This window comes from Lepidothrix coronata, unplaced genomic scaffold (genome assembly GCF_001604755.1).
Source record: "Lepidothrix coronata isolate B3197 unplaced genomic scaffold, Lepidothrix_coronata-1.0 Scaffold48, whole genome shotgun sequence".
NCBI lineage: Eukaryota > Metazoa > Chordata > Aves > Passeriformes > Pipridae > Lepidothrix > Lepidothrix coronata.
Genome location: NW_016690228.1, coordinates 555,322 through 582,253, shown reverse-complemented (window position 1 = coordinate 582,253; position 26,932 = coordinate 555,322). Strand labels below are relative to the sequence as shown.

The 26,932-nt window shown below is 38.6% G+C and overlaps 1 protein-coding gene across 6 annotated transcripts in view; it reads left to right on the top strand.

Moving 5' to 3' along the window:
- ENOX1 (ecto-NOX disulfide-thiol exchanger 1) overlaps positions 1–26,932 on the top strand; it is a 365,499-nt gene that overhangs the window by 70,365 nt on the left and 268,202 nt on the right. For 5 of the 6 annotated variants that reach the window (XM_017815136.1, XM_017815141.1, XM_017815140.1 and 2 more), the window contains exon 2: positions 7,399–7,468. The gene's annotated coding sequence lies outside the window, so the exon portion shown is untranslated. Of the gene's footprint in view, positions 1–7,398; positions 7,469–15,860; positions 15,939–26,932 lie in introns of all 6 variants that reach the window. The other variant, XM_017815135.1, reaches the window with a different exon arrangement.

Sequence of the window (26,932 nt, the reverse complement as noted above, 5' to 3'; positions counted from 1 at the left end):
GTGTTTAAAAGATACGTAGATGTGGCACCGAGGAACATGGTTTAGTGGCAGATTTGGCAGTTCTGGCTTACTGATTGGATTCGATGATCTCAAAGGTCTTTTCTAACCTAAATGATTCCCTGATTCTGAGAGGGGATGTTACTGGTGGATAGTTCTGAGTGATTCCTCCTTTTATGCAGGAATAAGGTATCATAATCTTCAGATGTTATGGTTCTAGTGTTTAAGGACTTTCCAGGGCAGCTGAATGTCATGGTCATGCCGAACTTACCTGTGTTGTCCTCACAAGTCTTGTGAAAATATTATCTATATTTAACTTATTGGAATGCCTTTTTGCATTTCTTATGATTATTTGAACAGGGTTTTCCAACAATTGTCACTTTAATTAGAAAAGGGAAAGTGTTAGAAGTTTATTGCATCTATCGCATTCAGCTGCTTTACTCAGTCTTTCACTGGGTTGAAATAGTGCAGCTTGGTGCTTCTGCCTTGCTTTTAAAACCAAAAAAAACCCCAAAAGTATGTTCCTTTGAAATTTCTGTTCCAACCTCTAGGCTGCAATGATGGCAGCACATTTCTGTGTATCTCAGATACTCTGTAGAGATGCAACAAGCTGACTTGGGCTTAGCATTGCTAAACCAAAAGCAGTGACTGTGTTGTGTGCTTCTTCTGCCTGTGTCAGGGCAGGTGGGGACCCTTCCCTTCAGAAATGCCTACCACAGTAAAGTTGCTCAATACTTTGAACTTGCACAGAAGTATTTTAGGTTGTGAGTCTTTGCACCTTGGATGCTACTTTTGAGACAGACTTTAGAGCAGTGAGTCCTCTCTGCCTTTTTCCCACAGGTCAGGGAAAAAAGGACATTTTAAGCCCATAGAAATTTGCTTTCTTTGGGTAGAAAAAGGTCTACAATCTTATAAACCTCTTCATTTTTCTTTTTTCAACAGGGAATATGGGTTTGTAATAGCTTGCCAAGAAGCTAATCAAAGCAAGGATTTCACTTTCTTGTCTACTTCACTGTCAGTTCAGAATTGGCCTAGATCCATTTGCTGTTGCTGATTATGCTGCTGTCCAGTATAGGTAGTTTGTCTGAAGGAGCTGTGGATGAACATCCTTGCTGCAATGGATGACAGGAATCTGTTAGTGGGTAGGGATGTGGGACTGGGTAGACTGTTTCTGCTCTTCACCTGTTTTGTTCAAACAGTGCACCCCAACTTTAAATGCTGACATCCCTGATGAAAAAGAAAAAAGCACCACAAAGTAACAGGTTAAAAAATGTTTTCTTGCATTATCCTGTAGCACACTCCTGTGCACACAGTATGAGTATAATTTTGTCAGTGATGGTCTGCAGGTTAATATGCTTTATTGAAGCTGGTTTATTAGACTGAAACTGAAATCTGTGTAAGAGGCTCTTTTTTTTACCCTAAAATCTATTAGATGTTACATCTTAAGGGAGCTGTAAGAAGATTGACTCCCAATAATAATAATTTTCTCTCTATTTCAGGGAGAAATTAGAAGGTTTAATTTTACCTACAATAATTAGTATAATTTTATATGAGTTCAGGAGATAAGAGAGAAGGTGTAACATGGAGTTTCCTTAATTTGTCTTTGTTACCTATGTCAACTGTGAATCTCTTGGCCTTGATGCACAGTCAAAAGGGAGACATTTTTCTGTACTTGTAGATTTACGCTAAAAGGAACAAATTTAAAATAAGGATGGTAATGATGGAACCTGAAAGAGATATTTTGAGAAATGAGGTATAGTAAAGGAAGGTTTGTCATGTCCATTTATTCCCCAGTTTTAGTCTTCGACTGAATGCAAAGCTGGAGAACCTACGATCTTGCAAATTTGAATACAAAGAAATGATGTAAAAATGAGAAACAGCCTGCTTTAGTAAATATTGCTAACTGGCATCTACAAGTGGTACATAGTGTTAAAGATATTGCCCCTTGATTGTCAGTTATATAAATCCAAGTCTAGAAAAATGTTATAAATACTCACTCTAATGTATATTCATTTGCACAGAAATAAAAGCATTTTCCCCAGTGCCTGGCACATACTGAGTATTTCGTTTAACAGAATGGAAGGGATTTTATAGGTTAATGTCTTTAAAACTAAGAGATCACAATACATTTCTGACATGGTGCTCCAACCTATACTCTTATTTTACAGTTTAGTTAATTCTCAGTGGAGAAACTGTGGTCCTGTGGTACAAAGAATCCTGCACCAAGTACTGCTCATCTTGGTTGTTTTGCCTAAGGCACCGAGCAAAACTTGTGTCTAGCTTTGACAGTAACCGCAATTCCTTCTGGAGTAACAAGAAACATAATGGATGAAGGACCTAGAGCACGAGTCTGATGAGGAGTGGCTGAGGGAACTGGAGTTGTTAGCCTGTAGAAAAGGAGGCTCAGGGGGATCTTATTGCTCTCTACAACTACCTGAAAGGAAGTTGCAAACAGGTGGGGTTCAGTTTCCTCTCCCAGGTAACAAGCGATAGGACAAGAAGAAATGACCTCAAGTTGTGCCAGGAGAGCTTTAGATTGGATATTAGGAAAAATTTCTTCAGCAAAAGGATAGTCAAGCATTAGAACAGACTGCACAGGGGAGTGGTTGAGTCACTATCCCTGTAGGTATCTAAAAAATATGTGGATGTGATGCTTAGGAACATTGTTTAATGGTGATTTTGGCAGTGCTGGATTAATAGTTGGACTTGGTGATCTTAGAGGTCTTTTCCAATCTAAATGATTCTGTCGTTCTATGATATAAAATAAAAGTTGAAACTGTTTATTTTACCTATTAGACTACTTTGATTAGGATTTCTCCCAGCATAACATAACCAAGAACCCAGGAAAGTATTACTTAGTGTTTGGTTGTTTTCCTTTTGTGATCCCAGCATGAGAGTTGCTTTGATTTCCTAAGAAAACTTGAATTCTGTAGAATGGGATAGGCGTCTTCCAGCTGGAGAGTTGTAGGCCCAATAAATACCATGTAAAAGAACTGGTAAACTGCAACCTGGACCTGGTCTGTCACAGACTTCAGAAGAGTGTGACTGAAGAGACCAGACAATTTGTGTTCTGTATTCATAGTTTGTAGATGAGGGGGGATGCTGAAGGTGTAAGAAGGTGGTTGAAAATTATAAACTATGAAGAATCAGTTCTATGTTAGTACAAATGATGGTCTGAGGACTTCTTTAAAAACAGTGAGTAGCACCTCTACTGAAAAATAAAGAGTGCAGAAACAGTGATACAATCCATCTCAACTCTAAGACATCACTGTTTCTACATTCTTTTTTTTTCAGTAGAGGTCCTACTCACCCTTTGAAAAATGGCCCTCAGAGAGTCCTAGCTGTAGCTAGTCTCTTCTGACTGATATTTTCAGGGAAAACAAAGTCTTTACAAGGAGATAATCATGGTACTTCTCAGTCCTTTTTCTCTTTCACACCTGTCTGACCTGATCTAAATAGTAAAGCCAAAGTTCAGAAGCTTTGCACCTTCCAGTTTCTGATGTGCTTACTGTCCTGTGTTCTTTTTCATATTTATTTATTTTTTTAATAAAAAAACTAGAGAAATCCTGATACACAAATTCTTAAAGGGTGATTGTGGGGTTTAGTTTCTTTGACAAAACACTGAAAAGAATTTTGGTTTTGTTTTTTTTTTTTCAAGTCAGCAAAAAGAACTTTCAGTTCTCAGGGGGAATAGAGCTCTAGAAAATGTTGATTTTTTGTTCATCGAAAATCATTTTAGCTCATAAGCTATGCTTTCCTTATCTTGATGGAAAAAAAAAAAGATCAGATTTCTAGATCAATAATGTTGAAAACAGCAGCAGCAGTGATCATCCTGGATGCATGTTATTTTCTGATGTGCTTTCATATCTGAGCATTTCCTCATGCTGTAAATATCAGCCTGACTTACAGTCAGGCTTCAACCTCACATCAAGCAATGGCAAAAAAAATAGGGGCTGTTTAAATGCAGCAAGGCTTGGAAAAAACAATTTTTTAAAAATGCCAGCATGTCAAAACATTGAAGGAAAATATTGAAGTGTACCAGTGTGCTTCCAGTTTGTCTGTTGCTGAATGCTTTTTCTATTGAATAATCACATCTTCTAGGGTCTGAAGCAATGGTTCATTGTATATAATGCATGCTTCAAGGCATTAAAAAAAAAGAGAGATTGAAATTACCTGGAGGAAACCAAATCACTTTATTTCAAAGACAAATTAGATTGATCTATCTTACCATTCTCCATAGATTTCATAAGCACATTACTTGTTGAAGTGGTATCAGGCATTTATATATTACAGTAATTTGCATGCATTCATTAAGCTACACTTTGTAAAGCTCTCTGACAGGGGCATTTGATGAATCCTTTTGTGGACTGCATGGTTTCTTTGCGAGGAGCAATCTGTTAAATCATGCCTATGTCCTTCAGTTTGTCAGAACCAGTAAATGAAGCAGATGTTAGTAACTGTCGGAGAGTTTGGGTTTTTTTTCATGTTTGCAGAATATGGGGTAACTGTGAAGGGCATGATGTGTTTGTAAAAGCGACAGCTGGTGTTATTAAAGATAGAAAGTCAGCTACAAGTGAAAACTTTCCCTGGCATCTTCTAGCAACTCTAGGGGGTTTTTTTAGGACAGTCAGGTGGGTGGTCATTTCTAAAATGAACACTGCTAATATTATGCACAGCAAATTGTGTGCTTGTACTTACAAACAATTGTTCTTATCTTTGGTTGCAAATGTTCTGTCACAGAGCTATCTCAGCCATGCAATAATTTGTAACATTTCTCTGTAAATATTCTCAGGTCAACAATCCCTTGAGATGTGTCTTTGAGCAATATAATTTCATGCGTTATCGAATTAGTAGAATTTTACACCCGGTCAGTGTTTGAAGGTTACCTTTAAGACACAAGTTTTGCTGGACCTGACAGTTCAGTCCCTGGAATCTATTACCTGTCATGAAGGTCACTTGGCTGAAGATGTTACAGCCAGGGAATAGCATGCATTTAGGTGGTTAATGTGCTTCATCTGATGAGTGGTAATTCATGTCAAGGTGTGGTAAGATGAGTGGTTGTAGTCGACTGTAGAGGCCTTGCAAGTGAAGGTAAAATGGGCAGCCATGAATTGAGTAAGTAATGAAGGCAATAAGTAAAACGGAAAGCATAGCTTAGGGAATGTCTCAAGAGAGACAGTGGAGGTGGAGGTGCTGATCTCCTCTCTCTGGTGACCAGTGGCAGGACACAAGGACATGGAATGAAGTTGCATCCAGGGAAGTTCAGATTGGACCTTAGGAAAAGGTTCTTCACTGAGTGGGTGGTCAGTCGCTGGAACAGGACCCCAGGGAAGTGGTCACAGCACCAAGCCTGTCAAAATTCAAGTAGTGTCCGTACAGCATTCCTAGTTGTTTGGTCTAGATTTAGGTAGTCCTGCGAGGAGCAGAGAGTTGGACTCAATGATTCTTGTGGGTGCTTTCCAACTGGAGATTTTGTGTGATTCTGTGATTCTATGGGGAAAAGGGGTTACCAGGCTAACTGATGAAGAAGTATATGTAGAGAAACTGGAGGACATTACTGTAGAAAATAAAGGGAAAACTTCAGGCCACCTTCTGATCTTGCAGATTTTTATTGGTATTATCTAGTAAATAGCTCCCACTCCTTTTTAAGTGGTATTTGGCTGATTTTCACATTAACTTTAATGACATTCTCTTTGTGACTACTCTATACATTATTGTGGAAATCCCTTTTGGGAAACTGAGTAGGAGATGCAAAGGGTGGAGATGTAGTGGTGTTACTCGTGGCTTTGTGGTTGAATCTGAGCTTCTGAGCCTGGCTTGTCTGCAGTTGACATCGACAGCAGGAATGGAAACATAGTGCATAGAATAAATAATCCTAGAAGTTGTCATGTTTGTAGCGATTGCCTGAAAATATGTAGAGAAGACCAGTGAGGGATTTCTGTTGTTGTTCTTGCACACGAAAGTAGGCAGCAGCTACAAATCAATGAACTGTTGCTTTTGTAAGAAGAATTGGCAGAATCTTTCATGCTGTTGCTGGATAAAAATTTCTACTGCTTCTGTTTTTCAGAGTGAGTCTTATCTTTTCTGTCTGATTATCTTGCAAAAAATGAGTCGTGAAATAATTATCCATGCTGATATTTACATTTCATCTCTCTGCTTGAAAATTACCAGCTCACAGAAGGGAACAGAGGGAGTCTAGGACTCCTTCGGTCGTCCAAGCCTCTGGAGGAGAAAATGCCTGCTCTTCAGCTGGGGCACAGAGGTGCTCCCAGCCAGGTGACCATTGATGCATAGTGGATATAGAGTGTTCTGTAACTGATTCTCTTTGCCTTCACTGGGAATCATGTGGTGGGTACCAGTATTGCAGCTGCTGGGGAAAGCTCAGGCAAAACTTGGGGGGAAAGAAAAGAGACAAGACTTTTTCTAATGTAGACTCTTAATTATATTTAAGAGCTGGGACTGCATAGCAGCCTTGTGTGAAATGGTGTTTCTTGTTGCAGACTGCAAAGATGTTAATGATGCCGCAGAAATACTCAGTACAGCATGTACTCATAATGGTGATTATCCAGAACAGAGATTGGACCAAGTGCATTTGGACACATGAACTTTCTTCCTTTTTTTGTTTTTTTTTTTTTCTTTCTCCTTTGTGTCTTTCCTTGGTCTGCTGAGCCTGTTTCTTTCTACCAGTGCATCTTCCTCCTCCCTTTTGCTTTCTTAAGCACATTAGATTTATCACATGCATTGCGCTCAGGGTCACTGCGTGAGAATCACCAGGAAAATTTACAGAGACTCTGAGACTAATTGTGATTAGATGTTATATGTATCCTTACAAGAATGTGCATCCAGAATTTCACACCTGTAACAGAACTTCTATGTTCAGCATTTTTAGACAGTAAAGAAGTAATGCACACAATGATGCTCTTGATTTTTCATGTGGTTTCCCTATTCATGCCACTGTCTTGCTCCAAGTTAAAGGCAGAATATTGCTTAAATGTATATAAGAATGCTTGTGGTTTCCTAAATAATTTATATTTTCTGATGTGCCAATGGCATTTTTTCATATTCAATATGTTGGTATTGTTTTTTCATTGCAAGTAATTGTAGCAAAATTGCCAATTGAAAATTTGATTTTTTTTTCAGTTTTCTACTTGTTTTGAACTTGTGTGTAGAAGTTGCTTAAGAATCTATACAATATTATATACTTTAAATACACTGTAAATTATCATACCATCATTGTTATCACCCAGAACATTTCTCAGGTGATGCACAACTTCAGAAGTACTAGTTCATAGACTCATTTCTAAATAGAAATTTTGCACAATATTTTTTTTAATTTTATATACTTAAGCCATATACTTTTAATGACTTTAAATATATATATATATATAATCTGTTTTTCAGATCTTGGATTCTGAACTTGAAGCCATTCTTATGTGCTTCTTGAAACTTGGAAAGTATCTGCAATAAATAGGTAAGTGTAATGGATACATTCATGTTTGATGATTGGGAGTGTGTGAGTTTTGTTGACAGTTTAATGCTGAACTTCTTAAAGCTCTTGATAGATCTCAGTTGCCATGAATAGGAAAGAATGATGGATCTTTGTAGGCTGAATTCTCAATAGCACAAATGGTTTTTGTCGGGCAGAAATTCAGAAGGGTCTGATGTTCACAGTTACTCAGAAATAAATGTGTAGCCAAACCCACAAATAACTTCAGATGAGCAAAAAGGTGAGTCTCCATGAGCAGGTAGAAGTTTTGAAGGTAAAATCAGTGAGTCGGAAGAGGTAGCTCTAGTCTTGATCCCTCCATACTTGAGGCTGTGCTTCTTCTAGCTTTACGTCTGTGTTTGCTTTGGTTTTCTTTGCAACTGCTGAAGGTAGAAAAGGTACGAATGCAACTAAATCCTGGGAAGAAGATGGCCATAAAAGTTGAAAACTTGGGTACATTGAAGTTCCTGGAAATTTTCTCAGGTGTTTCAGTGAAACTCGTATCTCACGTCAGTCATTACAGAAAATATTCAGGCAATTTCAGAAAATACATTCTAGCATATAGCAAAGCAATTTTTAGGTGATGTAATTTTTAAAAGTCGGATCACAGTTTATAGTACTTGAAACTCTGCTGAGCTCCTAGCAATGGAGAAGGATAAATGAGAGAAGATTTAGAAATTTTTCTTGTTTCCAAAGAGTTTATAGACCAAGACAATTTTTTTTGAGTCTCAGCTCAAAGGAGTAAAATGTTTCTTGAATACATGAATGTAACAGTTGAACTTACCTTGATCGGTATGAGAAACTTTGAAGAGATTTACAGCTGGGAAGAGGTTGAATTCTTATGAATAAAATCCAGAAGCAGTTTTCAGTGTAGAGGACTCTTCCACAGAAATGTTTTTTTGCAGCAAGTCGCTTATTCTGTAAGAATTTGAAAGCAGCATACCTACATAGTGTGCTTCACTTGTAGGTCCCAAGATACCTGGCAAAAGCTGGAGAAGAACCATTGTCTCAGTTTTATGTATGGGGTCAGGTACCTGCCTGGATTACTTAATGCCCTACTACTAGATCTCTTTGATGTTCAGACCTGTGTTCAGGCCTGTTAGAGGATTCTACATCTAATCATTCTTTCTGAGTGTGTGCAAAAGGTCTCAGTGTTTCCGATATTTGCGTTTTCCTAATATTTCTCATATCTATTGATATGCCCTTACTACTCTACTTTTAATCTATTCCCCTTTGTGGTACATTTCTTCAGTTTCATTTGTTCTGCTTTGTTTTCTCCTTTGCTTCTTTATTTTGCTTTTCCATGTTTTTTGCTTTTTCCTCTTCTTAATTCATTTGCAGTCTCTGGAGATGGGCAGCAGTGAGACCTTACACAAGGAAGAGCTTTAGAAAAAAAAATCATAGCAGAATGAGCTTCCCTTTTAGTGCTTCTCTAGAGAGCCTGCTGTAAAAGGCAACTTGCTGCCATTCCTGTAAATTTTCTTTTGCAGCCAGCTCTGCTGGGTGTCCCCTTTGTGCCCTGTGAACATCTGTGTTGCAGCTTATGTCTGAACCCAACTGGAGAACAAATGTGTGAACCTGCTTCTTATTTTGAGCTGGAAGCTGCTGCTATTAGTAGGGCACGTGGCCTTGATTCACCTGTGACTTCTTAATTCCCAGCTGGGAGCAAACCAGACGTCTGGCTGCTCTCCTCCCACCAGCCATGCCCTTGTCCGTAGAGTAGCGCATTTCCCTGCTTTCCTCAAGACACTGCCCAGTGCCTGTCAGTTGTCAGCATTTGTTTTCCTCCCTGAATTTTTCACAAGATGTCATGCAGAAAGGAAGAAAGGAGTAAGCACTGTAGGACTTTTGTGGCATGGCTTACTTTCCATTGCTTCTGGAAACTTTGCCCTGCATGCACACAGTCATGCAGGCACCACCCTTCTGCATAAGGAAGAAATCTTGAAGCGCTGAATTATTCCGGCTCAAGGGATATTAGAGCAGAAGAAGCAGCTTCATTTCCCAGGCTGTGCACAGGGTTTCAGGAAAAGTTGCAATGGTTCTGTGCCAGTTTTGGACACAGGGCAAGACAGCTCACTGAGCATAAATTAGGAACTTAACCTCAAACAGACTTGCTTTAAGCAACTTTTTACTTTAAAAGGAAAAAAAAAGGGTGACAAAAGAGAAAGTGCTATCCCACTTGGGTGTGCTCAGGAGTGTTTGAAGTGTGTAGGTGATGAACTGCAGTCTTTGTGGCATATGTGTGTCTCCAAGAGAAAAACAAAATCTGTTGTGTCAAGTTGGCTCCAACTTATGCTCGAAGGGCTTTTGTGACAAGCCTGGAAGGTGCAGAAACTTTTGTGAAAAATTAGGTGTGATAGCAGAGAGCAACTGTAACACTGTGGGGGAGGAAGCTGGAGTATTTGAGGTCGGTCTAAGTCGGCAGCCGTCAGTGGGCAAAGGAGCACAGCTGATTTAGCAAGAGCATGCACCAATTCAAGAACTTTCCTCAGATGTTTGGCTTGGAAGGACTCAGAATTAGCAAACCTTCCTGTCTGACATTAGCTGAAAAGGCTACTGGACAACTTTGTTTTCCTTCCTTTTCAGTAAATGGTAGAAAGGTATGTGAGTTTCAGAGCTTTTCAAGCCAGGTTAGAAAATTTGACCCCTTCCTTTCCAAAAGTAACCATCAAGACAGTCCCAATTCAGCCCAGACATCTCTGCATGCGTGAATCCTGTGCAGGCAGTGGTCTCCCTTGTTTGTTTGTGTATGCACTTGTTACTGAGGGAAGGGTTGGTCTGGCTGATTGCACGGTTGCAAGTGCTAAACAGCTAAAATTTCTAAACAAAAAAATCTGGTCCTCTTTAAACGTTGGCAGACAGATATCTGTCTTCCATCTGCAGCAGACTATGCCAAACGGCAGAAGAACTGCAAAGTTTGTGTTCTGGAACCTTGGAGGAATAACTGGCATACTCTAACCTTTTTTTTTTTAAACTACACCCAAATCTGAAACATTAAACACAGAAAGTAATGTTAAATGGTGACAAACAGCCAAAAACTGGGAAGTTCAGTTGGAAGGCTTGTGCCTCCTCTGTCCATGGAACAAAGCCTTGTCATAGGGCATGGAGCTCTTCAGCACTGCTGCAAGGGCATTGCTGTCAATTGACAGCAGGCAGTAGTCACCTATTGTGGAGGCAGTCCCTTGATTGTCCTCTGCGGTTGGGTCACCCAGTATGTTGCATGACCTGATGTAGGGGCCAGGAAGGTGGCTGGTAGTCTTGTAGATGTGTACGACTCACAAGACCCTTCCAGAAGTGCAGACTGACTTACACCATGTTGAGAAGTGACACCTGGAAGGAGGATACTGAATACATATTCTATACCAACTAAGCAAAATAGTCTTCCTTAAAGAAAAAGAGCGTATTCTGATCAGACAAAGAACTTATAGGTACCGACTGAATTGTCTGCATTCTGAATTGAGCTTTATTGAAAAACATAAATATTTTACCTCTTCAAAAACACTTTCAAACTGCCTTTGTGCTTAGTATTGTTACCAGGAAAAAGTCATGCATGGATCTTCTTCTATTCTGTAACCAGTTGGCTTGCTTTATAAACAATTACTGGGACAGGAACTCCAATAAAATGAACTCCCTTCCCTTTTTATTCCCCTTGTGAGATAGACAAAAAATGCGAGGATGTTATAAGAAAAAAAATAATGGTTTACTAACAAGGAAAACCAGCAGCACCACAAGGATATAAGGGAAATGGCTTACCCACAGAAAAGGGAGTTCTCTGCTTCACGTGATCCCCCGGGAACAAAGGGGGAAAAGCATGGCAGAGGGTCCTCCCTGCCACCCCCCCCCGTTTGCCCAACAAAACAAAAGAAAACAATGAGAGAACAGGGGCAAAAGCAAAAACCCAGGAAAACTGCACTGCTCACAAGGAGCCACACTACCAAACTGGCCGCTACACGCCACCCGGTTAGTTCTGGTTTTAACTGCAGTGGTGGTGCCAGTTTGGAATCTCTTTGTTCCCTGCCATGTGTTGTCCCGCTTGGCTTGGCTGGGCTGTAGGTGGTAGCGATTCATTTCACTTTCGATTTCTCTGATTCAGTGGTCCCAGCACTGGCAGGGGTTCTGGCACAGGCAGTGGTTCTGTGTGACGAGTGGGTGGTGGCAGTGCTCCAGTGGCTGTCCTGGGCAGGCCGTGGGGGTGAGGCAGCATCTCCCAGCTTTGCTGCTGTCCCTGCGAGGCAGGGACGGTTTCCATTGGTGGTTGAGACCTCGGAACAACTTTTACATGCGGCAAAACCCTGCCCCTTCCAACTCTCTGTGCTGAGCGGGGTGCCCCCCTGCTTCAGATGACATAATGGTATGAATATTCATCACTATAGCTCTCTTTCCTGACTTGTAACCATAACACCAGTAGGGAAGGACTCCTCCCTTATCGTTCCACTATTTCATAGAAAAGTCTCTCCAGACACTGCTGGCTCGTGTTCAGAAGCTGTCAACCAGCACCCCGAAGTCCTTTTCCATCAGGCAGCTTTCCAGCCACTCTTCCCCAGCCTGTAGCACTGCATGGGGTTGTTGTGACAAGGACCCAGCACTTGGCCTTGTTGAACCTCATGCAATTGTCCATGGCCTATTGATCCAACCTGTCTGGATCTCTTGGCAGAGCCTTCATCTCCTCCAGCAGATCAACACTCCCACCAAACTTGGTATCCTCTGCAAACCGACTGAGGGTGCACTCAATCCCCTCATCCAGACCATTGGTAATGATATTAAACAGAATTGTTTTAGTTAATTAAACTGAGTTGTTTTGTCTGTTCTTGCTCTTACTTGAGGCTGCATCCAAAAAGGACAGTATTGCTCTCAGTGAGCTTTGAATCAGCCACATGGAGCATGGGAAATAAAGCAGGACTGTACATCAGTCAGTATGAACTCAGCAGTAGCAATTTGGTTTGATTTGGGAAAGTGTCAGCTTTTAGCAATTCCCTGTTCATTTTTAATTTGCTTCCCCATCTAGGCACTGTGTTGTATTTAGTTATATGCACCTCGGCTGTTGTCCCTTGTATTTATCAAAGTTACGCTAAGTTACGCATTAAAGCTATTTCACTTTTCTGAATTGGCGTATTGTTGCAACTGTTTGTCTCACTTTGCAGAGCTAGGAAGTATTTACCTGTGTGTAAATGTGTATTTACAAGGATGCCACTTTGATACCTGGGAACCTGGGAGCAACTTCTTCTAATTAAATGGACCGACCTTGGCTGAGTCAAGCTGCTGAACACGGTGTGTAACACATGGTGTTATTAGTTGAGGATGTCAATAACATGTTACACAACTGTCAGGCTTAAAAAATAAAGCACTAATGAGGAGCTTTGAAACGGACTTGTTTAAGATTTGTTACTGTTTATAATACCAGTTTGAACACAAGTTTAAGCTCAAGTGCAAGAAAATGAAGGAAAATGAAGGCACTTTTTCTGCTTAAATGGATTGATGAATTTGAATATGGAAGAAAGCAGCGGTCCCCTTATGATGTGTGTTTTGTCCATGTTGCATTAGTTGCCTAGCTGGCTGTTGTCTGCAGGGATCTTTTCTGTAGATCTCCCGAGCCTCCATGGCAGAGTCACTGCCTGTCACTACATCTCCTGCATGCATGGGGTGAAGACAGTAAATGTCCAAGTGGGATTTTTAGTTTGAACACTTAAGAAACCAATGCCAACAGTGAAGAAATGGATACCACCTACTGTTGATCCTGTTATGCTTTTTTCCTGCATTTGCTTGAGGAAAGTGTTTCCAAATTGGAGAGGCAGATGCACACTCATGTGGTGCTCTCTGTATAGACACTAATAGTGCCTTCTGCTTCCCATCTCTGTGCATCCCAGCAATGTGTATCCAGACTCACGATGCAATGGTTGGGTCTGTAATCCTACAGACACATTAAGTGTGTGATAGCCAAATGTAGCAACACGTGAACAAAGTATCCTTATTTTGTCAAGACAAACTACCCAGCATAAAGTATCATAAATTGATCCCAGGAGGACAGACCTAGATAATAAACTGTAGTGCTTTGAATATATGTGTATTATAATTGTACTGAACAATTTACAACAATTTGTATTGTATTACAGCTGACAAAGTATTTTACCTTCTAGTAACTAACTAACACAAATAGTGTTGATATTTTCCCCATATTTATAATTACATTAATTGCTTTGTGTATTAATAACAGTTCAGTGTCAGAGCCTGAGCTGTAGCTGCCAGTAATCCACAAGCAACTTGTTTGCATATTCAAAATATGAAACTGAAGAGTAATTGGCCTTTTCGCAAGTGCGTATCTTCACAGCTTAAATTTTACATAGAAAAGCCCACTGTGTTACCTAAATATTGTCATGTTCAATATCAAAACAAGTGCTAATAGAATGTCTTTCAGAAATGAAGAAAAACTTTGTGCTAATAGATCAGAAGGCATATGATGAAAAATAAATGAATAGCTCAAATTAGCTAGGAATTGTTACTTCCAAATAAAGCTAAGTTTTGAAAAAAAGATGTTTCCTGCCTTTGAAAGTGGCATTTTTCAGAGCCGAAGCTGGAACATGCAGTACAATTTTTTGTTTTGTAATGGGATTTAATTGGACTAAGGAACACCAAGAAGCATTTGAGGATTGACTAAATTTTTCAAACAGGAGCTGGTTTTTTTTGAAAGTTTCCTTAGAAATAGACTTTCTGCATTGGTATCTTGTATACTTTAGCTTTTTTATTCTTAGAAACAAAGCAAATTAATATTTCAGCATAAATCTGTCTGAAACTTCAGTTGAAGAAAGTATCCTCTTCAGCTTCTTGGGTTATTTATTTATTTATTTATTTATTTATATTTCTAATTTTTTTTTCTATAGGTATGATACTTTATTTGTGGTGAATTCCTTGCTGCTGAAGGACAGTATTTAATGTAGTTGATGGTTTTGAAATTTTGCAAACCACTGGCATTTCAGAGGGCTGCAGAGTGAAGCTTCAGTTCCATCTTAATATTGCAGATGTACACTGAATTATCCAGGGAAGAGCAAAGGTTGATTAAATTCACAAAATAAGGTGATTCATAGTTTTCTAAATATGTCACTCAACCTATAATTAACTCAACTATTTACCAGTCACATACATGCTAATGAATCCCACCAATCTCAGTTGACCTTCTGTGATGAACTTTGCTGTCACGTAATATTATTTCCTCTGTATTTTCACTAAAAAGAGTGATTGTAGCATTAATCATGTGCAAAGCAAAAATGATTGAGGATTTTATAATTTTTTTAGTATCTGCAATTCCGGGGTGCTAGTAAATTAATTACATTTAATTAGTAAGGCTGTAAAAGATGCGATTCCTTTTTGTGAAAGTGTTTCCTAAAGTTTAATCCCCCAGAGATTTCATGTGTGATAGTGATGAAAGTGGCTACTTTTAAGTCAGCATCAATGATACAATTTTAGAAATAAAGTTGAGTTTATCTTTTCATGCAAAATGTGACGAAATTATAAAGCTTTAAGACTGATATGGTAAATATGATTTATTATTATTTCTAAAGTTAGAATCACCTTGAAATTGCATTTTTAGCTGTATGTTACCAGTAGCTATAAGAAATTTAGCCAGAACCATAAATGAGTTTATCTACTTGCCTACTAAATACAGAAATATATTATTTAAATAAAAATGTGGTTATTCTGAATTTGTACTTGAGTTACAGGTAAATTTCCAAAAGGTTGCCCTGGATTATGAAGTAGTATCACTCTTTCCAAGGTTTTTGCCTCAAAGCTTTACAGGATCCTGGATGAAAATCAACATTGATCCATAAAATAGACATCACTGTAGCATTCACGTGTGTAGGGTACAACAGCTGAAAAGATTTCTGGCCTTCGGTTATTTCTGTCAGGAAAATGGAGATAGATAAAGATACAGATATATAATATTTAAAGCTGCTGGGCAGTGGTAGGCTGTTTGCAGACAGCTGCGTTTTCAGCTAGAATGGTTAAGTGGCTAATTAAGTGGACAAGTCAGGTCTCAGCATGCCCTTAGGGAGAAGACTGCTGTGTCTCAGCTTCCTATGAAAGTTCTGGGAAAGACAGGTTTGAAGCTGCAGCAATCTCATTGTGAGATGTGGTGCTGGTTATGAGATGGGGTTGCTAGAACCCATTTTACAGGACTTTACTCAGTGGCTACTACCCACAGAGAAATATAAAAGGTTAAAAAACACTGAAAAATTTTGAAAACTGAATTTAAAGCATCACCTTCAATTGAATTTCTTTCTGGGTTATTATAAATTGTTACTGAATTTGTTTAGAAGGCTGTTTACTTGATGTTTTTTGGGTTTTTAAAAATAATTTCCATGATTTTCTTACCTGATTCATGCAGTGACATCATCTATGGTGACCGAACAGTTGTTTCCGTGGTGACAAATTGCAGTGTTACAAGCATGCTTGTATGAATCAGGTAAGAACAGCTCCACTATAAATGGAGAAAATTTGCTTGCAAAAATAACTCAGAAGTATTTGGTAAAAGTTTGCTGGAGAATGGCTTGGAAATAAAAAATTGTCTTAACATAGGTGAGTCTTCAATACATCCAAAGACTTCAGCATGGCTGATTTTATAGTGAAACTCAAAGGGATCTGTCCACATCTGGTAACAGCAACCACCTGGAGAATGCTTAAAATAGCTAAATAACTCCATGGTAAGAGTGAATTAATTTAACTGCAATTAAAAAAAAAAGCTTCTTCTTGCTCACCCTCTAAAATATGACAACCAGCATCACAGCTCATTGTGATTAAGGTCTAGCTCCTTAATAAATTTCACCCTAAAAGGATTTTGAGTACTTCTGTTATGTCACAGATTCAGTTCTGATTCCACACTGGTACAAGCCAGGAGCTCCAGCACTGAAGATGATCAAGTTGCATCAGGCTTATGTAAATACAGATGAAATGTGGCTTGTGTACTTTATATGGAAAAAGGAATGTATGTCCAAATTTACAATGCCCCGAATGATACTGTTATATGGTATACTGTATCATCATGGATTTAAACATATTTTGGGGTACATGGTAATTATGGCAAAAAGACCCTGGATATGTATAGTGACAATATGAATTAATTCCACTCCTGTCATGACAATTCTCAGTGGGAATATTGTGCCTTGCCTGGGCTCAGAAGTTACTTCCAATAAGTATGGAAATAATGGCTCACAGTGCTGCAAATGTTAGGAGATCTCAAGGGAAATCTCATCAGATTATGTGATAGGTTTGAAATTAATTCATGTCCCAACTGTATTTACACAACATGCAGTTGTCTCTCTGATGGCTTATAAGGAAAGGTAAATGCTACCATCCTAAATCAGTGAGGAGACTTGCTGCAATATGCTCTCTTGGTAGAGACTAGATTTTTTTCTGAGTTGTACAGAAAGTGCAGGCAACTTGGCAAATAGTTATATAACTTTCTTACACTGCAACTTATTGTTGTCTGGTCTGTAACCTCATTATGCCACATCATCATCTTTCTTGCACTTCTCCTTGCCTCCAGTTCAGCAGACATTTTTACATTATCCTTTTGAAAATCTGAAAGGGAAAAAAATGTTCAGAACTTCTTGCTTCTACTGTGGGTAGGACCCAGCTATAGATTGATCCATTCACCCATCCACCTGTCATTCCTAGATTGCTCTTTGATGACAGCTTCTTTATGACAGTGTTCTGGCCTCTTTGCAGGCTGGTTTGGGATTGTGCCAGGCTTTGCCTGGGCAGGTGTGCAGAGCTGTCTCATGTTAGGCCAAAAATTGTCTCCTCACTTTCCCAAAAGAACAAGGCATTATCATCCATAGAAGAATGTACGCTCCACCATACTTGTAAGTTGTGAATATCTCAGGAAGTATATGACAAATTTGCCAGCCCATGGGTTGAGTTTCTTGAATCCTGCCTGTTCTGGAGGGCATAACCTAAAAGCTCAAATATGAATCCTTACAAGATCTGAAGCATGCAGAAAATTCGTTCTGTGTTCAAGAACTCTTTAAAGGACTAGAAGAGGAATGGTCTTCAGAGATCTACTTCTACCCTAAAGTTTGAATACCAGCGCGAAGTATTTTTGGAGGCTCAGGGCAAAAGGGAAGTTAGCACAATATGAGATGTGCAAGGGCTGCTAGCCTGCTTTTGAGAATGTGGAAATAAAATGTGGAGAAGAGACTGTGCGTATCTGCAGCTTCTCTCTTCTCTCACTGATTTAGCTTCATTTGTATTTGGCTTCCACATTTAGCAGTAGTCTTCCTTAGGGCTTTCTTCCCATTGTAAAATCCATCCTTTCTCCGAAAGGTATTCTCTTGGTTCCTGTGTTAATTCTTTTATTTCCTTGAAGATTCAACAACACAGTGAAGAACGTTTAGGATCTTTTCTGTTAACTTTTCTTCTTTCCCGGTAGACTGTCTACAGACAGTCTTTTAGTTCTCTTTTTCCTTATTTTATGTGCTTGCCTATACTCTTAAGAGAGCTCACCTCTCCTTTTCTTTCCAATAGCTACCACCTGTAGCAGGCAAAGGATTGATTGGGCAACCCACTTTCCATCTCTTTGCAGATTTGTTACATTTATATAAACATTTGGTACAGTGGTTTTGATGTGCAATAAACTACAATTCTAGTTAAAGCTTCTTTTTTCCCCTCCATTTTGATAAACTGTTTGATCAGTGTATCAGCAGTCACATCTGGCACAAATGTCAGAATGCAATAGATATCTGTCTGCCTTTAATTAATCACATAGAAGAGAGAACAAGAGAAAACCCACACAGTAATTTATTTCTTTTAATACTAATACTTCCAGATTCCAATCATCTTTATCAGCTTATAAAACCCATCTGACTATATATTAAATCTCCTTCATTTTATCTGATAGGTACAAATACAATCACCTTTATTTCTCCTTCTTATTATTCATGGTTGCTGGATTTTGTATGTAGGTTGGAATTGTGCTTTACCCTCATATTCATCTGGAAAGGAGAAAGGACTGTATAGCTCTTTATTCTTTGCTTTGCTGAGCCAAAGTAGTTAGGATGGGGCTTGACCATCCAAAGAGCCATACAGTAAATTCTGATCAATCAATCACTAAGATGACCAAAAGTGAAACATAGATTTGCAATACATCTGCTGCTGACAGACAAATACAAGACAGTGAAGTTGCAGCAAGAGGATATGAGCAATCACTGTGACTTGTACTGATGTATGAGATGGAAAGAAATCAGGTTGTTTCAGAATCAATGTTGGGTTTGTAAGTGGCAGTCTAGAGAAAAACAGTTGTTATTATCTATCAACCAAACTGGTTTTCAATTGAATTGTTTGGGCTTTTTTTAACTTTATGTGCCAAGAAATTAATAATGTAAGTGCTTTACAATTTCTTCGTGCTTTTTGAAGCACTGAAAATATGAACCTGAATAGCGTATGGTACTTTAAAATTGTGTTTAGCATAGAGGTATTTATCTATTTGTCATGCAGAAGGAAAATTAATAATCTCCTTTGTGCACCAAAACTTTTGTACTGAATGTTTTCTGAAATTTCATTATGTAGAAGCCCTATGGAAGCTGCGCTGTTCAAAACAGTTTTCTTTTCATGTACTGTAATGTGTGTTTGTTCAAACAAAGAAATGGTTATCTGTTGAAAAGATAGCAGTGATAAATTGCTTCAGTTTTCATGCTTACCTATTGTTTTCCATCTGGTATTAAATTCCTGGTTGAACCCCAGAGGCAGATAGATCTGAATTCAGAAAGTTACCTTGATGCCTTTTTTAGCCAACCTCTGTGCCCTGATGATAAAAAAAGGAAATTTAGTTGTCTGAAGAGCCATCCATATTGTATAGTTTAAATCCCACCAGATACCAAAAGGATTGCAATTTTGACCATTTTTTCTAAACTGTAATAATTTTCAGAGGATGTGCAGGACCTCCACCTTTACTGTCACAACAGCAGCACTTTAGATATCAACAGTTTAACTATCTGTTGAATCTAAATAGCATGCAAATTGAGCTTTCTATACTCACCCTATCTCATTATGGGTAATGGTGCATATGCTCTGTTAATCCTTTTGAAAAATTATTGACTCCTGAGTAACTTTCTTTTACTACTCTAAAATCATATGTGCATGGGGTTTTTTTCTGTCATTGACTTTTAAGTTCAAGGGTCTGTTTTATTTCTCATCAGAAAACAAATTTCTCTCTATGCTTAACATGAAGTATTCCAGGCTTGTGTTTTCCATTTTAATGGAGGTTTATCATTCTCCCCTGCCTTCTCCTCACTGAGTAAATGATACTTATGCAATGCACAACGGGAGCATACAAAAACAGAAGAGTAACAAAACAATTCCAAAAGCTCAGAAACAACATGACGTAAGTTAGTTCTATTTGCATACCTGAATGTGTAAAAAAAATTAATTGTGAACTCTTGCCTCATTTGCCAATCTTTACCATGTGTCAGTTAATAGAATAATTGTTATTTCCAAAATAGCAACATTGGTTTTCAAGTAGGACATGCTGTATATCCTAGCTGACTCTTGAGGTGTATATCTTCATCTGCATTTTAGCTGATCCGTACTGATTTCCCTTTGAAGGAATGTAGGCGTCTGCTTGTAAAGGTGATGAAGTTTCTTACATGCCTTTAGGAGGAAAATTTTCTGCCCTGGGATGAACAAACATGCACTTGTACAAGCACTGAACATCAGTGCGTGCCAGTTTCTCTCTGGTGAGTGTGAAAGGAGCCTGAGCTAACTGGGTTTATTGCGGACAGTGATACTTTATCCGATGAGACTAATCCGTTGTGTTCACAGATTCCTGCCTCCTAATTTTTCTTTTTCTTGGCCAAGATTTCTCCAGGGCAATTTTGCAGCACTGGTTCTGTCACTGTTCTTCCTTTTGTACTGCCTTCTGATTTGGACTACAGCTAAGGCCATCTTTCCTTGCTTCTGCTCAAAACATTAAGAATCTTGCATTTTGGTATGGAGGCACATGGGTCTACCAGCTAAAGCCTAGAGTTCAAATGTTTGGATGTTTGTTCCTTGCCCTCCCACCAATTCATCCCCTGACTTTCCACTGTCTCTTAAATGGGAACACTGATAATGATGGCTACTCATGTACTAGAATAGACTGGTTTGGTTGGAAAGTACCTACAATGCTCTTCTAGTCAAACTGAATGACCACTTCAGGCTGAAATGTTGATACTGTGCTACATAAACCAAGATACGAGACATCTTCTTTTGTAAGGTTAAATTCTGCTAGGCTCAATAAACTACTCATTATTAGAATTATTGTGAATATCACTACTATTATTATTTCTGCATTCCAGCTGGATCCTCTGCATTTCTAAAGGAATTATTTTTAGTATTAAATCCTACTAGGAAAGGTGTACTTTTAAGTAATGGATGTCAAGGACATTTAGTGTCTTGCAGAGCTTGCTTTACAGCACAGGCTATATTGCTGTTACTCCAGGGCCATCAAAATTCAAGGCCTTCACGTGTGGAAGAACTGTCTGACAAAATGATTTTGAAAATGCTACTTCACATTAAAAGTAGCAGGAAAAAATTGTCCCCAGGACAGTATTATCTGCATGTAGCCAGTAGTTTAACAATGAGCTCTTCCAGATATATTCCTACTCTTTTGAAACAAAATCTGTTTTCTGGAGTACATTAGCCAGCAGAGGAGAAGAAACAGGGAAGCTATTAATATATTTTCCCATTTAAACACAAATGCTTTCTCCTAACTCTGACTGAGAATATAGATAGTTCTCTTTTGGCAAGCGAATGCCTGTTAAGAGCACTTTGCTGGATTCATCTGTGCTATTCTGTAATCTTAGTGGTCTGCACAAATGGGCACAATCCCAGAAAAATGACAGTGGGTGCACGTTAATTAAATAGAAGAACCCCTTTGGCTTGTTGGTAGAAGAGGAGAGCATGCAGCTCACCTCCTGCCAATGGCATGGTTGACTGTCTTTGTAAATTATTTCCCAGGTCTGCAGTCCTTCCCTTTGGTGAGGGCAGGATTTTGGTGGTGGAAGTTAGAATTAGTGGAATTTGGCCAGGGAATACAGTAGGTAGAGTGGACTGGTGCAATTCTTTCTTTGCAAATGAAATATATATGTTTGTGTAAATGTATTTGATTTTACTGATAGTATTTAGACTAGGTAACTTGAAATGTGAGTGGAGCAGGTAAAATGTATTTTGTGGGGTCTGCAATCCTCCTCTTTGTGTAAAATCTTTCTGAAATTATCTCGCGGTGAGTAGAATTTGATCCATTCTATAGATAAAAGAGTCTGCTGTTTAAAAATATTTTGATGAAGCATAGACACTGTCATATCTAGATGGTATGGTAGATTTCTTTATACTCAGAAAGTAATTCAAGCCTGGTAAAAACAAGTAAATAACTTCAAATTTCTCGTCACCCCCTCCCCTCCCTTTTCATTCTCTCTCCTTTTCTTTCCTCTTTATTACCTGAATTTTAACAATACAAAAGTCTTTGGTGATCCTTCACATGTAGCACCGCTCTGTGTGAAATTTTATGATGATGAAATCATCAAAGGAAAACAAGAAATCAATCTAGCTATATAGTTATTACCACTTTTAAAAAAGGTAACCTTTGGAGACTAGAGTTTCAGTGGACTGATAATGTATCACAGCAGAGCCGTCTTTACCTCCTGCAAGTGCTCTTCTGAGATGGTTGTGGGGAAACAAAATACTCTGGCCTCAGGTTCTTGCCCTCCTCCTACCCCATCCCTAACAGCAGCACAATATTTACTGTTGTAGGTAGCCATCTGCTTCGCTTCAAATCCTCCTCCTCATGCAAAACACAGTTCAGAACAGTCATTATACAGTTTGGAAATGGCAAAGCACTCTCCAAATCCCACTGATTTTGTTGTATAGCAACCCCACTGTATGCCATTTCTGCTGCTTGGCAAGCTAAAGAAGAAGCTTCTTCCCAACAGTGTTTTTTCTTCTATCCCGGAGTGCAGTATTATTTTTCTAGTGGTATGATTAGAAAACAAAATATATACAAAGCTTAAGAAATATTCCAATATATTTATAATATAATATAGATTTATTTATGTTGGGAATTAAATAAAGTCATTCATGTGCTTGAGTTCATTCAAGTATTTTGGGGGCTTTTAAAAAGAAATAATTGTTGCACAGAAAGTCTTGCCTGAATAGCAATTATTTGATTAAAAGAATACTGGCCCAGGTCTTGTGCTTGGCTTTCTATAAGCTTAACCATGCAATCACATTTTATTGCCATTGTTGAACATAGATGGATTTAAATAGGGCTTCTCCTACGTATGTTCTTTAATGATACTTCTAAGGAAGAGAGCACAAGTAAATTGAAATGAAATCGTGAACCCATGGCTCAAGGAAAAGGGTGGAACCCTGTAACTATCAGAACTGACAGGAGTAGCATTATGTAGCAAGGAGACCAGAGAACTGGCATCTCTCTTAGGATGGAAAACCAGTGTTCTTTCTTCTGAGAATGCTTTTGCTTTGACTGGATGTGGCTGAACCTATTGCTGCCTATAACAATACTTACAAATGCAACTGGCACCTGTTCCCACTGCCTGCAAGCAGTTACAGAAAACAAGCTGGGTTTCTAGGTTTTCTTTGACCCACCCTACCTAAGAAATACAATTTCTTAAATGTGCATAAGGAGAATAAAGAAAAATAAAGGGGAAAATCATGCTAAAATATTTTTCAAACTTGAAACAACTTTTATTCTGTCAATTGAAATCTGAAGTACTGGGCAGGAATGACATATTACATTGTGGCAGATCTCAACAAGGATTGAGAAGGGTTGAGCCTGTAGGACTCTGGGCAAACCTTCATGCTCCTGGAAACATTCTTGTTTTACAAAGTGAATAGAGGCTGACTGTTAAAGCAGTCCCTGCTGATGGCAGGAGTTTGGAAAATGGCTTAAACTCTGAAATATAGCAGAAAGTAAGTTTTAAGAAGAATACTGTCTGCAAAAGCCTGTGTGCTGTAAAACTCTTCTTGCCAAGAATGGAACAGGCAGGGACTTGACAAATAAAGAAATACCAAAAAGAAGCACAGCTTTTCCACAGGTGATGGAAATGCGCTCAGAGCAACAATACAAGTCCTCGGTGATGCTGGGCGTGTCATCCTACAAGAAGTCCAGAAGTACTTGGTATATTCTTAATAGTCTGGAAAGACTTGGCAAGAGCTGTCACTGTTTATTTGAAACATAATTCCAGGGAAGTATGAAGCAGATATTCATTCAAGATTATGGGAAGATGTGAAGAAAAAAAAAACAACCAAAAAACAAATAACCAAGACCTGCAATTATTTACCTTAAGGCATCTGATTTTTACAGGCTCAAAGAAAACAGATCTTTTACTTGTCTATTGCTGTTGGAAATTTTGCATGGCTAATATAGAAAGTATTCTGGTTTTCATGAAATAAATATCTTTAAATGGTTTTAAATGCCATAAGGCTTTATAACAGAATTCTGAAGGATTACCACAGTGGTCTGTTTCGGTTAACATAACTGATACTGTTTGAGAAGCTGCCACCATAACTCTCTCTGTTATTAGTGTTCTGTCATGTGTTTGTATCAGGTCACTTCTGTATTTTGCATGTCCTGAAAAGGTTGCAAGGTTTTGGTCTGAAAGAGAAATATGTGAAATTACTGGGTTTTTTCAGTAGTGGTTGGGAGGGAGAAATCATCATTTTGAGTTTCTTTCTGGTGTTGAGGATGGAAATGGATTGAAAAGACACAAAGAAACTCAGTTCTTCAGGAACATGTCTGAAGATACTGTAGAAGGACATGTTGTTCTTTTAGTTTCACATCAACTTCCCAAAAAGGCCAGATAAATTCAGTTAGGGGATTTTTTGTTATAATAAAGAGATATTTCAGAAAAAAAAACTAAAGTAAAATTTAGTGGATTTTGCATGCCCTTGGTCAATAGATGGTTCCATAAATAGGAAAGGAAACTAAAGAAAAAAATAGTACTGTAGTACTATAACTTATATAAGAATTTCAGGTCTACCTGAAATGAATACATTTAAGCCATTCACCTTCAGCTGCTAGGGATTTTACTGAGTCCATTCACTTTGTAGATATTCTGGGTTAGTATAAACGACTTCCTTGACGTGCTTTGCACAAGCCCAAGAGATTCAACATCCCTGGAGAAGATGTTGAACAAAGACAGGTTGTCTAGCAGAGAATCCTCTGCTCATTTTCTTTGGACATCAGACAAAAAGGTCTTGCTGGTTGTTATTAGGTTACCCCTGTTCAGAGTGTTAAACAAGGTTAAAACTTGAGTTATTTTTTCATCCAGACACTGTAACTCAGTGGGGAATGGGTATGGCTATTTCGGGATAGAATTTGACCTAGATTTGTTTCTTGGTTAGAGTTGAATACTGACCTCTTATTTTTGGGATTTCTGAATTATCTCCACTGTGGTCAGAAAAAATAGCTGACTTGATTAGTGTTAGTGATTTAAATTTCAATATCCAACATTTTTTTGCTTATTAGTGCTGTTTATATATGGCTCTAAGTGGGTTCCCCAGTCAATACTTGTGTCTCAGTAATTTCAGACTACATCTGGGAGAACTTTTTTATCTAAAAGGAGAGAAACAAGTATTTGAAGTGGTGGGAAGCAGGTGGGACTGGGCTTTAGCCTTGTCAATAGAGTGAAGGAGGGAATGGGTTTAAATGATGTTCAAATGCAGCGGTTGTTTCATCTTCATCACAGTTATGCTGTGTGTGAAGAGTAGCAGAAGAGAAAGAGAGAGAGGTCACTCAAAGGGAAAAAGAAACTAAGGGAAAAATTTGAAAGTGTAGCGTGGAGCAAAGTAGGGAGAACAGGTGGAATGAGTCTGCCAGGATCTGGAGAAAAAGGGCAGAGGAAATGTGGTAAGGCCCTTTCCAGGCACTGTGAATCTCTGCTGTGCATTTAAAGACAGCTTGCTCCAGGCCAGCAATGCTGTCTATTTGGTTTGAGGACCTCCAGGTAGCAATGAAGATTCAATGGCAAAGATTTTAGCTTGGCTGTTCAGGTATCCTAGGAAAGTATTTTGGATGCTGTCATGCTGATATCTGTTTACTTTGTTGTAACAAACCTTAGCAACCAGGAAAGGCAGATTAAGGTAGCGCAGAAATGTCTCTGTGCTGCAAATGCACCTTTGTTCCTTCCTCCTTTCCACCCTTTCCTCACCGTTGACCAAAGGCTTTTCATCCTCTGCTTCTCCTACCGGATAAGGACCCCTGGCTAAATATGTAGCAAGGAAGATTTGCTGAAGCAGATTTTTGACCTGACTTCAATCCAGCTTCAAATTTGCATATGAAAATGTAATAGGGTAATTTATCACCTTTATTCAGGTGAAGACATAAAATTTCAGGCAGCTAACAACCTTCATTTGTATGTTGAAAGTTAGAGGGAAGTTAGGCAGTTAGTTAGCAGCACCTTTCCCTGTCTGATGTGGATCACTCAGAGGGGGTAATCATCATTCATAGCTTTCCACTGGCAACTTTATGTAATACTGGCAGGTAAATCACGGAGCAGAGCATAGTGCTGTCCTCTAGCTTTGACACTTGTAATTGTAGCAGGTCTTCAGCAATTGTCCAGTATAACCCACACAGGACTTTCAACATAGCTTTTAAAAATAGAAGTAAGGAGTTTGAAAAGACTGTGCTCGATATGAGAGCAAATAATAAAGCGAGTGTGGAGGAGGCTTCATTAAGATTGTTTGACCTATGAGCAAAATAAAGAGGAGGACAAGACAGGCTTTCCTAAGTGATTTACTTTCTATGCCTATGAATCATGGTTTTTTTCCCTCTGTTATTGTGATTGCATTTTTTTTCTCAGCACTGCTCACCCTATGATTATGGGTAGAAAATATAAAGGGAATGTGATATTTTCTCAGCAGTGATGAAAGGAACAGGACACTTCAAGGACATGCTATAAAAGTTGCTGTAGGACTGCAAGATGTTGTAGCTTCTTCATCTGAAAGTACTGTGTACGACCCATATTGGATTAATGTGAGTCATGCTGAAGGATTCTAGCTATACCGTAAGCAATATTGATCTTCCATGTTTACTTTTTAACTTAACAATTATATTAATTTCCCTTCCTTTTCCCCAGCATTTGTGGGTGAGTACATTTTCAAGGCTGTAAGCCCCATGGGAAAAGCCAGGCAGTTCATGTTGGCAGAATGAAATATGGTATAAGACATTGCTTAAATATTTACCAATAACAACAGAGAGTTGTTAAAAAAATAACTGTATGTTTCAACGTATTGTCTTCAGGGTCTTATTGGAAAAGAACAAATAAAGGCACAAAATCTTGAAATTTTTATAAAGGTTTCGAAATATTGAGGAGGATTTGCAAGATAGTACAAGTTAAATATATTTTAATGGTTTGATATGGGTTGTTTTTTTCCCTATTTTGTTTGAGAGGAAGGGAAGAGAAAGCA